Source organism: Pelophylax lessonae (assembly GCF_965119305.1).
Source record: "Pelophylax lessonae genome assembly, chromosome: 2".
Taxonomy (NCBI): domain Eukaryota; kingdom Metazoa; phylum Chordata; class Amphibia; order Anura; family Ranidae; genus Pelophylax; species Pelophylax lessonae.
In genome coordinates, this window is record NC_138769.1 from 457,229,015 (window position 1) to 457,245,732 (window position 16,718).

A 16,718-nucleotide genomic window follows, 5' to 3' on the forward strand; every position below is an offset into this window, starting at 1 on the left:
TCAGTATGCTTCATGGTTTGTACTCCAGCAGTAATGTGTATGAAATGTACAAGGAGGGGGACACATAGTGTGATACTGTAATACAAGGTTTATTGAAGATTCACAAGGTTAGGTACTCACAATTTTGTAGTGGGTATATCGCATAAAAAACATTCAAGCAGGGAAGGGACCGTGTAGGTAAACTGACGAATGTTTGCAGCTCCGGAACGCGTGCGTTCCATGAAGGTCCCGGATCAGGAAGTGACGCAACTACGTTGTACGCGTTTTGTCATAGACGTCCTCAGACCAAATGTAGGTCAAAATGTAATCTGCTGCATTTCTTTGGTAAAAATGACCCACATCAGTATATATTATTTAGTCTGTGTGATTTATAGAGTCTACAAACTATGGTATATACTGTATATTTAAAAATCCATCAATGTTGATGTACTGACTTACTATGTCATTTCTTGAAGCCTAAAAATACCAGAATAGCACAAATTCCCCCCTAAATAACCCATTTTTGGAAAGTAGATAATCCAAGGTATTTAGTAAGAGGCATGGCAAGTTTTTTGAAGTTGTCTGTTTTGCCACAATATTTTGGAAAATGAATAGATTAAATAAAATGTGTTTTTCTTTACAATTTTTTACATTCTGTCGTCAGTGCAGTACAGCGTAATCATATGACAAATATAGTGATGATCAGGAATACTGACTGGTCACAGTATGTAAAAAAAAAAATGTAAAATAAATATTATTTAAAAAAAAAAAATTAAACTTTTTATTCCTCACAGAGGTGCTGGCTACAAGGAATTCTGTCCTTTTTATTAATTTTATGTACTTTATTTTTTCTTACAATTATATATGGATTTTTGAAATCATTTTTATATTTTTTCCTCTGTAAGGCCATCCCTGGCCTGGCCAAGCAAACACAGGCAGGGATGGCAATGCAAACTGGGTAAAGATAATGGCAGCTTGAAAGAGGGACCTAAATGGAATTTATGAGACTGTCACATATGGTGGAAAAACTCATTTAAATCCCCCTTGGCCTTTTTTAGCCTTTTCCTTTGAATCTTCCTCCAGGGACAAAAGGATAATAGCAGTAATATATTGGTTGTTGTTGGTTGTACTATATTGATTTAATATTGGATTTTTGGGTGTACAGATGTGTGCACACAAAAAGGGCACATAAGAAAACGTACCCCAGCACTGCAATTTAAATCTTTGTTTAGGCACTTTGTATTATGGGGTGGCAATGCTCTACCCCTGTCTCCCACAATCTCCTGACTGTAAATCAACCTGTCACACTGTCACATGCGCTCCCATAAAACAATAAGCTTCTGTGCTTATGCACAACAGGCATATTTGACTGTTGTCACCATTTACAGTGGACCTTTAATGAAAATTCTTAATTAAAATCCACCCACCCTGTGTGGTTAATATATATATAAAAAAAAAAAAAAAACGACTTTGGCTTCGGCACTCATCACCATGTCTCACCATTTTTGGCTCATGGGATAGCTAGGTGCATAAATTCCTGCAAGACTGCACTTCAACCCAATGGAGAGGAATATTCTTTTGGAATTTTTGGTACCCAGCTTCACCAGGAGGCAGTGGTAGGGCATGGTAATTTCACACACCCCCTGACAGGCATGTTAAATGTTGGAAGCCAGGATGCAGTAATTTTAGGAAAAGCATTATCTTTAAATCATCTTAGCAGAATGTGGGGGGGGGGGGGCAGTGCTGAGGGGGAGCTTTCAATAAAGAATACATTTTCATGGGGGGTCCACTAAAAAAAAAGGCCTGTGAGCAAAACAATTGCAGACAGCAAAAATTAGGGAATATGTCTTGTGAAAAGCTTGTTGTCACTGTAGTGCATGTGGGCAGGAACAGGCTACAAAGCGGCTGCAGGACATCAGCAGCATTAAGATGTAAAAAAAGGATGAAACAAGGTAAAATCCTTTCCTACCCCACCTGTAAATTCACAAATATACACAGTATTTCACTACCTACACAACATTCAGTGAGGGGGTTACGCCTACCTAAGGGGACCTGCCTTGGCTTTCTCTATCACAGCTAAAGCACATGGTCAACATGGCCACTGGGAACCCCTCATTATGCAAAAGCCCCCTTATTGGCTCTTCTAAGCCAGCTGATCTAAAAAGGTTAGGCAAAGCATTTCAGTTACTATGACAAAGTCCTGCGTTATGTTCTGGGATCCTCAAGCTGAACATATAGGATTCACCTTGAAGCCCTGTAGAAGCAACCTCAAAACCCATCCCTATTAGGTAGAACCTTTTAACCCTCTTTCCTTAAACACACTGGTAAGCTTTCCAGACAGTATAGGAAGAGATGTCCATAAGATCATGTTTAGACTACAGAGACTTTCAGAGTCTTAGCCAAGACAATTGGATTTTATAATACAGACTAATTACATTACAAGTTATTGCAATAATGGGAACATTTGGAAGCCACTGCTTATTGGGTAGCTGAAAGGCTTCTATGTTTGTATATGAATAAATAAAGTTTTTAATACATAATGCTGAGCTGGCTATTCACGTTTATTTTAAGCACATGTGCACTGATTTCTGTTTTATTTAAATCCCCAATCCAACGTTTAGATTTTGATTCTAAATTAGCAAGAAGGGTTAGATCCTCTGTTAGAGGTTTATTTACATCACAGACAAAACATTTTCATGGAGGGGGGATTAGGCTGGGTTCACATTAGTGCAAATTGGATGCGGGTTTCCCTGCATCCAGTTCACATGACAGGAGAGTATGCCCAGCTCTCAATGGAGCTGGTTCACACATCTCCGTGACAGCTTGCACAGGGGTCCTGTGCGTCTTTGGCTGAGTTTCAGGTCCGAATTCAGACAAAAATTCAAAAAGGTCCAAATTCAGTCAAAAATGTAGGCTGGATTCATCCCTAAAACAGAGAACAGGGACTCACCGGGCCCCTGCTGTGAGCCACATCCATATTAGGTGTGAACCCAGCCTCAGAATCTTTGACAATGTTTTTATTAGGTTGCTCTTTGTGTATTCTGTTCCCAGTGAACTCCACATGTGCTAAGTAGCCCTTCCTGCCTATTCAAAATACATAACCTGCCTCAATGAATCATGCCTCATTGAAGGAAAACACTAACAAGAGAGTGTGCACTAACACACATACCATGCCATGTTGCAGGGAATATTCAGAAATTGTAATTGTTCTTAAGCAGTGCCCTGAAAATGTTAATTTGAATCTAGAATTATTTCTAAAATAACAGTGCATTTCCTGGCATGCAAGTGTGCCTAGGAGCTCCTTTGTGTACAGTCTCATAGCTGTATATCTTCAGTTTGAAATCAAAGGCACTGCTGACTCTGACTGATGTTGCCAGATTGGAGTAAGATTTTATGATATTACTATTGTGCTGTTCACTGTTCCCCTAGCTTGAGGCTCTGACTTAAAGTGGTTGCAATCCTCAGTCATGAAATCATAGAAAACCACGTGTAGTATTTACTTATCTCCTTCCAAAGCTATAAGTGTTGTTTCTCTCTGGTGCTTCATTCTTCTGTTATCAGCATGAGTCACTTCTGAGAAGTTTGACACATGAGTTAAAAGTTATGTTGGGTAGGAGAGCTCAGCACACAGCTTATCTATTCACAACACAGTTTTTCTGCTATGTGGAGAGGGGTGTGTTCCTTTCCTCCAATCAGCTCTCCCACAGTGTAACTGCAGCCTCTCCACCCCCTTCCCTGTGATACTAACAGATGAAGAAGGATTTTAACACCTTTCTCCCTTTTGAAGATGTGTAGGGAAGAGAGGGCTGCAGACAAACAAGTAAAACCTACAGTATGTAGGAGGATTTGTTTAATCTCTGTCTATCATCTGAGGCTGTTAAAATCACTGGGTATATGTAAGGGTTTACAACCACTTTAAGGAAACAAAACCCTTCTTTTCCCAAGATGACTGCCTACGCACAGAAATACAATGTGAAATAAGGCACGGTAAGTCAGTTATGGTGGGTTATTGCCTGCAGGATGTTCTCAGGCAATACTGATGACTAGTCTTTTTATAGCTCCCTGCCTTTTTTGGGCACGCATTTTCAGGGTTCAGCTCTTCTTTAATGTCCTTTACATTCATTGCTTTAGTAAAACATTCTGAACCCATATTCATCTTTGTTTGCAGTAACGCATGAACTGCCATGCATTGATGTGCCATTAACTTTGAATGCTATCCTAGAGCTCTATAACAGTTTGTCCTTTGTACCCACACTTCAATACTGTGCCTTATCGCAGGGTGCATTTATACATTATAGCATGTTGTCTGGGTCCTTCAAGGCTATCTAGTTACATTAAATAAAATAATCTGATTTATTTTTTTCAGCCTTGAATACATTTATTTTGCTTCAGAAGAAACAATAACTATTCAGTTGAAGAAAGGATGCTAGTTACAAGCAATCTTAACAGCAAACCTAAGAAATGATGGCGAAACTGTGTTTAACAGAGTATTTGCATAATTATGGTAATTGAAATAACAATTTTATTGCTACTGCTTAATGGATGAACAAATAAAGATGTTGCCATGTTAATCAATGTGCAATATACCATTAAACTGAATAGTAGAAGCCTGCACTGGTCGTTAAATGTGATCCTGAACCTGCAGGAACTGTGTTTTTTTCTTTTTCATTTATATATTGAATGTCCAGAGAGCAGTTTTAACAGATGAATAAAATTGATATTTTTATAAATAGGTAAATCATTTTGAAATGTTTCCTGGGCTTATTTCTTGAACTTGGTTTCAGTGTTTCTCAGGGAAAAACAAAATACAAAGGAAATTAATTTGTATATTATTATTAATTATATTCAATTTCTTAATTTCCTTTTATATTTTTTTCTTGACTGCCTTTGTAAAAGCTCATCATGCACAAAGAATATTTTAACAGTCAACTCCACAAAAAAAACATTATATTTTATTGGTGGACATCTGCCTGATCTGAAGTGTATCTAAAGATGAAATGTTGGACAACACAGGGGAAGGTTAAAACCCCATTAGTGTGTCCCATTGGAGAGATTTCCCTATACTTCCTGTCCCACAGATATTAGAGGTAGTGCGGATCATCACCTCAAAAATGAGAAGAGATTCCTTTTTAAACCATTGCCACCGGGACAGTTGCTCCCCTTGGAAGTTTTCCACTCACCTCCTGCTTTTTGTGGCAGCGGTAACATTTTGGAATTCCAATTGCTGTATGTCCTGATGGCAAAATTCACCAGAACATATAGAGAGAGTTCTTCTCTTCAGTGGGGACTGCTAAAAAACACTGGGGGTAATTCTTACCATTCCCTACTCTAATAAAAATTAAAAGAAAACATTTGGCTTTTGCTATGCTTTAAATCACCCTCCAGTCTATTATAATTCTCAAATATGTCCATAGTCACATTTCGCCAAAGTAACTTGTGTCCTTGTCATGTCCCTCAATGCCATACTAAGGTATTACTGCTTCGCATATAGACTCCCCAAACATTTGATTAGTCTACATTAAGCAAAATTAGATGTGACCATATGAGATCATCTGAGGTTTGAATGGCCACAACAGTTAAGTAGCACTCTTCTGGTGGGGATACTTCTCCAGTCGAGTACCTAAAAGATATAAGCTCTAACCAACAGGACCCTCTGATTCCTCCTGTATTGAATTGTATTGTAACTGTACTTTCTGCCCTCATGTTGTTAAGCACTGCGCAAACTGTTAGTACTATATAAATCCTGTATAATAATAGTAATAATAATAATAATAAGAAGAATTAATCATGATATTCAGCATGCAAATAATCATGCAAATTTGATTTACTAGTTTTAACAGAGCTAGAAGAAAATAAAATTTTTGTATTTACATGTAGAAATACATTTTGCCACATATTTCACTTTTTCCTCTCTAGTTTTCTAAGCTAATTTACAGCCTAACAGCATATGATTTGCCTTATTTGGAAAAATAATCAGATGTAATGTTCGCTTCTGAAACTAATTGAAATACGTAAATTACTAACCTACATCTAAACAAGTTGGATGAATAAGCTGTGCATAAGAAAGGGAGGAAGGAGTATCAGAGGAGCACTGAAAATGGGAATATCAATAGGACTAAGTAGCTTTAAAAAGGGGTCTCCCAACCCACTGACAATCACCTTAACAGGACTTCACATACCTGTCCTTTCTCCATTGCGGGCAGCACTATAATCTAGGGTTGGCTAGTATAGGAAATTTAGAGGAGCAGCAGTGTCCAAGCAAGTGGTTGCTAGACTGAAGCACTGTAATGTGGAGGAGGTAACATGTTTCCCCAAATCCTGAAGCACCGGGCATTGACACCAGCTGCAACAGAGTAAACAGCAGCAGTGAAAGACTAGCTAAAGAAGCATCAATAGGTCAAGGGAGCCCCTCTGCAAAAGCACCGTCACTTTGATCCAAATGAGTGAGGTGACAGCATCTGTTTAAGTATTATCAGATTATTGGGGACTCTTCTGCCCAGTTAGGACTACACAGTGGTTTTTAGGAGATCATAAATTGAATTACTTTATTCATTTGTCAACTGATTCAGATTATTAGGTAATATTGGGGGTGCCCACAGAGACAGTAAAGTGTTACACAAAGAGCCCCGGGTATGCACATTTATAAACCACAGCTCTGTGCTACAAACCTGCATCGGGTTGTCCCATATGAAGCAGAGCTTAGTACAGTTTAATATAATTTTAATAATAGCCAGAGCTCCTATCAAAGTTATATGTCAGGTCCTTCTCCAATCACAAGGTTATCTCTACAGCATAAAGCACAGAAAACGCTATTTCCATAAGACACTGCAAACTCCACACCGCTTCCGGCATTCCATGGCGGATTGGAGTAGCATTGCGATGTTCAGCAACCATGTTATAAATAGGCCTGTAAGTAAAACATGACTGACTTGTCGTAGAAATCTATCTTTTCTCCAACTCCCCCATAGAGAGATGCTCAAATGACATGAATTTGTTTGAATTTCTTGAACCTCTGACCTATGGTGTCAGCTATTTGCATGTGAATGGGAAACAACCATCTACCAGGGGGAAGAGTTCAGTCTGGTTAACTGACATTTCCCCTCACCGAGGACCTTTGGGATCTCTGCAGTTTACAGGCCTCCATGCATCACCAGATTGTCACCCAGGATTATTAGAATTGCATGTCTTGGATAGTGCTTATGGTTATCATTAGGCTAGGTTCTGCAGGCTTTGCAAACTATAGTTTAGTCTGTTTAATGTGGGTAATCCCACCTCTAGTTCTTCATTAATGTGACTAATTGATGCCAGTATTTTCTTCCTGTAACATATTTGCTGCACATGCTTCTTTTTCATTTATACTTAAAGGTAACTGCCAGACAGACAGCTAAATTCACAGTTAAAATATATACTGTATATATGGTAAAGATTTTGCCTGCTGAGATTTTTTTAATTCTGACAAGCCATTCTTCTTTTTCAGGAAATGTTGTCAGAAAGCAAAGCTAGGTAAGTCCAAATGTGTAGATTACAGGGAGCTAAAATAAAGTCCAATTTAGGTACTCGTGCTCACTCTATTTATAGATACGTGCAATTATTTCTTGTCAAATTTGTTTTATTGAGGTTTAACATGTTATACAAGGAGGTTTACATGCAACAATAAAGATGCAATTATTTTAATGAATACATTTCTAGATTAAAGAACTGATGAGTTCAACTTTATATGCGTATTCCCTACTTTTTCTATGACTCTTCCCTTTGCCAATCCCTTTTTCCATAATTCTGCTGCTGATTGCCATGGGTAATTTGTATATATAAAGCCATAGCATATAGAGAACACTGTTGGAGTAAAGGATATTTTCACGTTTGGAACATGTTACATGTGCCACCCATTTTAAGGGTGGAACACGTAACATGTTCCAGCATCTGCAGCATTTCCTCCCTTATTCCCCCTCTCTGTGACAGCGGGCGGGGGATCCTCTTCCTGCATCCTCTGTCACAATGTGAAAACAGCGTTGCTGTGCGTGGTTCTACCCACATGGCCACGTCATTCATTCATTCGCAGTTTCCTGTGCAGCTGACGGCTTGTAGTTCTGAATGAAGTATAAGGTGCTGGTGAGTGCTCGTATTGATGCATTGATTTTCCTACTTTCAGGTAATTGACTGCTTGTGAGAGGTATGAGCAGACAGCTATACTGAGAGTCTGCAGGAGCCTGAGATTGCACCTGCGATCTGTTGATTGCAGGTGCAATGCTCTGCAGGCTCCTTCGAAGAAAAAAAACGCACAGGTGAATTTATTGTTAAATTTAAAGAGGTTGTAAAAGTAATATTTTTTAAAATAAAATATTAGTTATTGTAAAGGAAAAATGTTTATTAAAAAAAAAACACATATATGATACTTATCTGCTCTGTGCATTTGGTTTTGCACAGAGCATCCCCAATCTTCCTCTTCTCGGGTCCCCCGCCAGCGCTCTGGTCCCCTCCCCCTTTCCAAGTGCCTCCATAGCAAGCCGCTTTGCGTGGGGGCACTCATGTGTGCTCGCTTATGCGCTGGCTCTCTGCATCCATAAGACACAGAGAGAGCAGCTCAGCCCCACTCCCTGCTCATGCCTCACTGGCTGTGATTAACAGCAACCAGAGCCAATGGCTCCTACTGCATCTCAGCCAATCACTAGGGAGAGATCCAGAAGAGCTTTGGGTTTCATGCACATCACTGGATCAAGATCAGGCTTAGGAAAGTATTGGGGGGGGTGAGGGAAGAGCTGCACACTGAAGGTTTTTTACCTTCATGCAAAGAATGCACAAAGGTAAAAAACCTTCAGCCTTAACAACCACTTTAACCGGTTGCCGACCGCCGCACGACTATATACTGCGGCGGTCAGCCAGGCAGAGTGACATACTGGTACGTCACTCACCTGTCACTTCCTTGTGAGCCAATAGCGGGCGAGCGCGCGGGCGAGCGCGCGCCCGCCGCGGCTCGTTCACAGGGACCCGATGTCCGCCGGTCACTCGCCGATCGTTGGTACAGAGGGAGAAAGTCAGGCGGCTGATGTAAACAAGCCGCCTGTCATTCTCCCCTGTGTAGAAACAGTGATCAGACGGTTCCTACACTAGTAGCCACAGCCAATCACAGTAGAAAGCACGCCCCTAGGGACACACTTAACCCCTCCCTCCCCAATAAAGTTAACCCCTTGCCTGCTTTTTGCCAAACATATGTAGCAGAAAACAAATTGGCCAAAAATGTTAAAAAATTTAGATTTTTACATTTTTTGGGGGGGGAATTTCATATAAAAAAATGTGAAAAATATTATATATTATAAAATATTTTGCAAAATTTACGCTCTTTTTTTTGTTTATAGCGCAAAAAGTAAAAATCGCACAGGTGATCAAATACCACCAAAAGAAAGCTCTGTTTGTGGGAAAAAAAGGACGTCAAATTCGTTTAGGTACAGCGTCGCACGACCGCGCAATTGTCCGTTAAATTCACGCAGTAAAAAATCGCAAAAAAACCCCTGGTCAGGAAGGGGGTAAAATCTTCTGGGGCTTAAGTGGTTAAACATGGTATACTTACCTGCTCTGTGCAATGATTGCACAGAGTGTCCCTGAACCTCCTCTTCTGAGGTCTTCTGCTGATGATGTCCATTCCTCCTCTTCTATGTGTGCCCTCATAACAACCTGCTTTCATGCGGTGCAGCTCGGCTTTGCCCCCCACTCCTTCCTCACTGCCTCTGTGTCCTTTGAGGAGAGGAACACAGGCCAGTGCTGGACAGGCAACGCGCTGAATTGAATTAGGTACGTTTAGGCAGATGAGGGGGCCAATACAAATAGTTTTACATGTTTTACCTTAATGCAGGGAATGCATTAAGGTAAAAAATGTATTTGAGAAAACAGATGCATATACAGTCATGGAACCATAGCGCCAAGGTATTGTGAGAACCAGAATGGCATCTGTGCAAGGGCATTTCAGTATTCGTTCTTGTCATATGCTGGCAAGCTCCACCCATGCAGCCCTCTTTAGATAGGGAAATTTTGATAGTAAATGACAAAACACAAACAAAGGGATGCAAAGGCCTTTTACATTACCTAATATAATTTTTTTTATATATAAACTGATGTCAAGTCCATACTCACAAAGTGCAACTTTAAAAAAGCGATTTATAAAGAACCCAAATGGCAAAGTAGTCAGGCAGAAGAAGTGTATCATCAGGACACAGGCATCACTGAGACTTGCAAGCTAATGCATTTTAAGGCACTGACCCTCTTCCTCAGAGCATAGCACATCTGCATGCCACATCACCTTTTAAATTAGAACTCTCCAACCAATACACAAACCCCAGGGGAGGGACCATTGCAACAAAAGACAAGTTATCACCCGGAGCAAAAACATAATAAATTAATAAACAATCGCAATGTACTCAGATGTTAGTTATTATCATGTCTACAATGATGGGCTCCTTTAAGAAACCCTTATCAAAAATGACATGCATGTGGTAAAGGCCAATACTGTCTATAGAGCACTAAAAATTTTAGTCCCATTGGAACACATGTATACATAACAGATAAATAAAAAAGAGGTTCACGTGCAGACTTGCCATACATCTTTATTTCCTTTCTCAGACTATAAATTAAAGAAATATGTGCAACCTTTTTCATGGATGTAGAGTATACTGGTAAACGGCAATAAATATGCTGAAATGCACATTTACACAGTCTGGGGCGCATATCAGACATCAAAACCTGGATGTGTAACACTCGATATTTGTCCTCATGCCTTCTCCTTCCTGTCTGCTGGAACGCATTCTCCACATGCCAGGAGCACATAATAACTACCATGCCTGGATGATTTACACTACCCTCCCTTTTTCTAGCCGGTGGAATGCAACACGGCACAAATCATGTGATTCCCATCAACAAATAAAGGAGAGCAAAAAAGGGCAATATAGTTACCGGTCTAGAATAAAAAAAAAAAGAAACAAAAACTAGAACGAGAGCAAACATGAAGAGCCACATCGGTGTCTAAACTCTGGAGTAAGAGATAGTAGTAGAACCGTGATGCCGAAAAAAGCATAAAACAGGTTCTGGGAGTCTTCCTTTACTGTTTAGAACAATGGTTTACATGAAAGCACCAGTAGGACACCATTGTACTGAAGAATAACAGTTTGCAAAGTGCTTTACAACATGAGAACAGACAGTACATTTTCAATAAAATTAGATACAAGAGGAATCAGAGGGCCCTGCATGTTAGAGCTTACAATCTAAAAGAAAGGGTCAAGTGATACCAAAGGTAATAACTAAAGGGGTTGAGCTGGTGGGGAAAATAATAGTAGAGTTATTAGGTGGAGGCAGTATAGGTTTCTCTTAAGAGAAGGGTTTTTCAGGGATCCCTAAATGTGGACAGAGTAGGAGTAAGTCAGACAGATTGGTTCCATAGGATAAGAGAGGCTCGGGAAAAGCTCTGGAGGTGAGCATGGGAGGAGAACACAAAGGAGCTAGAGAGCAGGAGGTCTTGGGAGGAACAGAGAGAATGATTTTGTTGGTATTTTGAGACAAGGTTAGTGTTGTAGATGGGGGTTGAGTTGTGTGTGGCTTTGTAAGTTGTTAGTATTCATTGGGTGATCGGATGTCAGTGGAGGGATTAGTAGAGAAAGGTAGAGGGAACTAAACAATTGGTAAGGTGAATGAGTCTGGCAGCAGCCTTCATGATGGTCTAAGGGGGAAAGCCTATGTAAAGGTAAGCCAATGAGGAATGAGTTGCAGTAGTCGATGCAAGAGATGACCAGAGTATAAATTACCAGCTTTATGGTGTCATTGTTTAGGAAGTGTATTTTGGAGATGTTGCAGAGTTTGAGGCGGCAAGCTTTGGACAGTGATTAGATGTTGGGCTCAAAGGGGAATTCATAGTGCAGGATCACACTTAGCAACCTGGCATGCAGGGACAGGTTAATAGTTGCACCATTAGGCTTAACAGAGGAGACCGGGGAAGGGAAGGAAATAATATGAGCTCAGTTTTGGATAGATTGAGTTTAGGGTGCGATATCCAAAAGTGGTATGACATCCAGACTGATTTGTCTGTTTGTAAATTAGGGATGTGGATTCAAATCATAATCCATACATGTATGAACCAAATTTCCCACATGGCTCCTAATAAAATGTAATAATAAGCAATGAAAAATTATGAATTATTATAAGCAATAATTATTACAATACCTAGTATAATATGTATTATTATTATACAGGATTTATATAGCGCCAACAGTTTGCGCAGCGCTTTACAATATGAGGGAAGACAATACAGTTACAATACAATTCAATACAGGAGGAAATGGAAAGCCCTGCTCTTTAGAGCTTACAATCTAGAATGAAGGGTCAAGTGAAACAAAAGGCAATAACAGTGGGGGATGAGCTGATGGAGAAAATGGAAGTATAAATGTTAGGTATGGGTAGGATAGGATAATTCATATTATTGTTATTATTATTATCAGTGGTGTATTTTGGTTTTGTGCTGCCCTAGGCAAGACTAAAATTGGGAGCCCCCCCTCCCACTCCTATGTAAATTTGCCCCACTCCTTTTTTAACGGATGTGGCTCCCTCCAAAATTGAAGGACTACAAGTCCCAGCATTAACCCCTGAGATCTCACGAGAGGGGAGAGAGGGGGGATGAGAGAGAGAGAGGGGGGGTGAGTGAGAGAGAGAGGGGGGATGAGAAAGCGAGAGGGGGGATGAGAGAGAGAGGGGGGATGAGAGAGAGAGGGGGGAATAAAAGAGAGAGGAGGGGTGAGAGAGAGAGAGAGGGGTGAGAGAGAGAGGGGGGGGGTGAGAGAGAGAGAGAGAGAGAGAGAGGGGGGGTGAGAGAGAGAGAGAGGGGGGTGTGAGAGAGAGGAGATGAGAGCAAAGGTGAGGGGGGTGAGAGAAAGGAGGGAATGAGAGAGGCGGCTCTAGCAACCAGTGGCCAGAGAGAGGGGGGGTGGGAGAGAGAGAGAGAGAGGAGGGTCGAGAGAGAGGAGGATGAAAGAAAGAGAGGAGGGGGGTATGAGAGAGTGGGGGGATGAGAGCGAGAGAGAGGGGGGAATGAGAGAGGCAGCTCTAGCAACCAGTGGCCAATAGAGTCTCATGTGGAGGGGGGCGTCTTTTTTGCTGCCCCCCTGCAAAGTGCCGACCTAGGCCTGGGCCAAAATACAGCACTGATTATTATTACTGTGTATATGCAATCATATAAATTAAATCCATCAGCACAATTAATGAATCAATTCTTTTGCTGTCAATCTGCTGTTAGGTTTCTTGCCAGGAGATCCTGCCAGTAATGGCACTTCCAGTTGCAATGACAACACTAATCCACTGCTTCTCAATGAGTAGCAGCACTGTCAGCCTGTTGTGCAAGCTCCTTCATTTGGACATCGGGCTGCCTATCTAATGGACCTGATCCAACTGTTAACCGAAGAAGCTCACATTGAAAACTGACAATGCTGCAAGAAAATGGCTTCATATTTTCAGCCTAAAATATATGCAGCCTAGACTATAAGACTAATTTGGGGTGTTTCATATTATTAAGGACTGCACAGATTATGCACATATAATGAGAAAATATGGCTGCCACTATATACATATGTACACAGTGACTAGCAGCTATGCAAGGTTCATATTGCATTAACACTCATTGATCATATTATTGATTACATTCAAATGTCGGTCTAAAATATGCTGACTACACAGTTCCTCTTTAAAGTTTCACATAGATTGTTTTCCTTTTTGATCAACAAAATATTCCAGCTAATGGAAATCCTCTCCTCCACATGTGAGCAACAAAACTTAAGTGCACTCACCAACATTAAAGCTGCTAGAGGAAAGCAGTAACATGCGTGTTTGTATCAACAAGATCTCTCACACGTGGTCAACCAGCTCCATTTTCACAATGGGGACACCTAGTAGTACTGCTTCTCACCACTGGGGACAGTCAGAAGGTTTACTTGATACTGTCTGGAAAAAAAAACGCTCACTGCACAGAGCCACAAGCAGGGGACCACATATTGTGTAGTATATTTATATTTATTAAAAAGTATAGATTTCACAAAACACGGTAAAAGGCTTAAAACAAATGCCAGCAAAACGATTGTCATGACAAAGTAAACAGTGCATTTACAAACAGAGCCGCCAGTTCCAAGCGTGGACGTGGAAGCGAGAAATCAGCATGTAGCTCCTGTCCCTGCAGTTTATGTTGACAGGCATTCTTGTCAAACACTGCATTTTCTATTCAAAATGCATGCAGCTGAGTTTGAATAAAAACATGCAGTCCATAATAAGAAAAGGCTGTGTTTGACCTGCTTTGCTTGCAGTTTAAATGCCAGGGTTGATTTACTAAAGGCTAATAGTCTATTCACTTTGCAAGGGAACTTGCACCTTGTAATGGAATTTGCCCCAGAGCTTAGTGAATGTGGTGAAGTTTCACTTTGTAAAGCATACCCAATCACGTTCAAGGGGGAAAAAAAAACAGCATTTTTGCTTGCCCGTGATTGGATGAGGAAGGTCAGCAGAGCTTCACCTCATTCATTAAGCTTGCAAAGTGTTCCTGTGCAAAGTGAATAGCCCATTTGTCTTTATTAAATCAACCCGACTGTGTCTAGAGAAACAGTGCAACGCGGGTAAAAAACAGCCTCTAAATAACCATGTGTAGTGCTCAATTAAAGTGTAACTCCACTTTTGTTGAGAAAAAACATTCCCCTCTGGGTGATTTATGTACATTACAAGGATTTTAACTAAGTTTGTTGCAGATTCCTACCTTTTTTGTTATTCTGAAGAAATCATTGTTTGTTCCTCTGTGCTGAGTGGGTCAAATGGGAGTGGTTTCATAATTATCTATCTGCTGTGGCAGCTGCAGGGCTCTAATGAGGAAAGCTGCTGGGTCTGCATTCCTTTAGTGTTCCTATTGGGAGTATATCACCAAAAATGACATTTGTATTGCAGGGGATGCCAGAAATCTGACTTGTATCTTAGGCAGACTTCTGGGAAAATTAGTGAGCCAATCACACAAGCAGAAAATGATGTTTCTGGGGTGTGGTCAGTACACATTCTGTGTACAGAACACCTCCAGGTAGCCATATTGCATTGCATTTTCAGAAAATTACAACAGCTGCAGCTTGAAAAGGAAAGGTAATTTTTAATAGCATTCAATTACAATATGATTTTTGTCACAATTGTATGCGCTATATTGTTTTTTCTTTATTTGCTATTTTTTCCCCCACGAAAGTGGAGTTACCCTCTAAAGTGAATTAGATGTTGCTGACATACGTTTGATGTGCTTTCCAGAATGATATCAAACCCAGGAAAACGGTGACCATTGGCATGAGCGCTATAGCTCCCGGTAAATGTTGTTACCCTACATGTTACTATGCTAGCATGCAATGTTGCATGTAATCAGATGCAGATCTAATGCTTTAGCATGAAAAATACCGTATCTCTAAAAAGGACTGCATTTTTTTTTTTTTTAACATAGCCATACTCGCAAGGGCTAAAAAAGTAGCTTTAAAGATAAATTAAGGATAAATTATTGATTTAGTTATTTCCATGCTCCACTAGTAGAAAACCCTAATGTGATATAGACATATTTTTATTACATTTTTTACATATGCCATCAAAATATTTTTTTCTAATTTTCTGCTGTTTCCATGTCATTTACAGTAACGCAACATTAACTGCACATGTACTCTATTCGTTTTCAGGGTCATGCAGTTATTGCATTCATCCATATAAATGCAAGCAATTGTAGCAGATCCCCTGGGAGCAGACTTAATTTTTTTATTATTACTTTTGTCTTACCTCAAACGTTACACTGGAGAATTCTCTGGTGTTTTATAAGCCCACCGTAATATACCAAGCTAATGACATGCTGTGTTAAATATGAAGTGGCTAAGAAATGATTAATTTTAACAAGTACATTGGTCAGCTAGTAGGAAATGAAAATACTGTACAATAATCTGTACTGCTTTTGTTCTGTAGCAGTGCTGGGAATATTTCCAATAGAATCCGCATTTTATAGTACAACTGCTCCACCCTCAGATAAGGAGAAGAAATATCAGACAAAAAATCAGGATGCTTGCAACTCTTAGCCATGCATGTCACCCCTCATGGAAGCATAGTGCCCTCTACTGGTACTTCTTTAAACTGCAGTTCTAAGTTCTCTTTTCATTGCCAAAACCCTGGATGAATACTTGCATGGACTTCAGCACACATGGCCACAATATTTGATAAAGAAACCATACATATGTTATATTTCATTCAATTGTCTTTTTTTTTTTTCCCAAAACATTTTATTCATTCAATTGTCTTTTAATGCACTTTTCATTCAGCCCAAACCAGCTGAATTTCTTTTTCATTATTTTGGAGGTCCACAAATAATGGTATTTTTTAAAATTTACAAATAGTCAGGACTTCTCAATGAGAAAAAATAAAAGGCATAGTACTTTAGAATCCTATGAGGTTTTACTTTGAGCAAATTATATTTATGGCAGATAGGGGTCGATTTATTAAAGGCAAATATATTGTGCACTTTGCAAAGTTGCCCTCTGCAAGTGCAGTTGCTCCAAAGCTTAGTAAATGAGCAGATGCTCTGCTGGCTTCCATCATCCAATCATGTGCAAGCAAAAATACTGTTTTCTTTTTTTTTTTCCATTATTATTTTCCTTGCACGTGATTTGGTACTGCTTGCAAAGTGAAGCCTTATCTCACTTACTAAGCTCTGGAGCATCTGCACT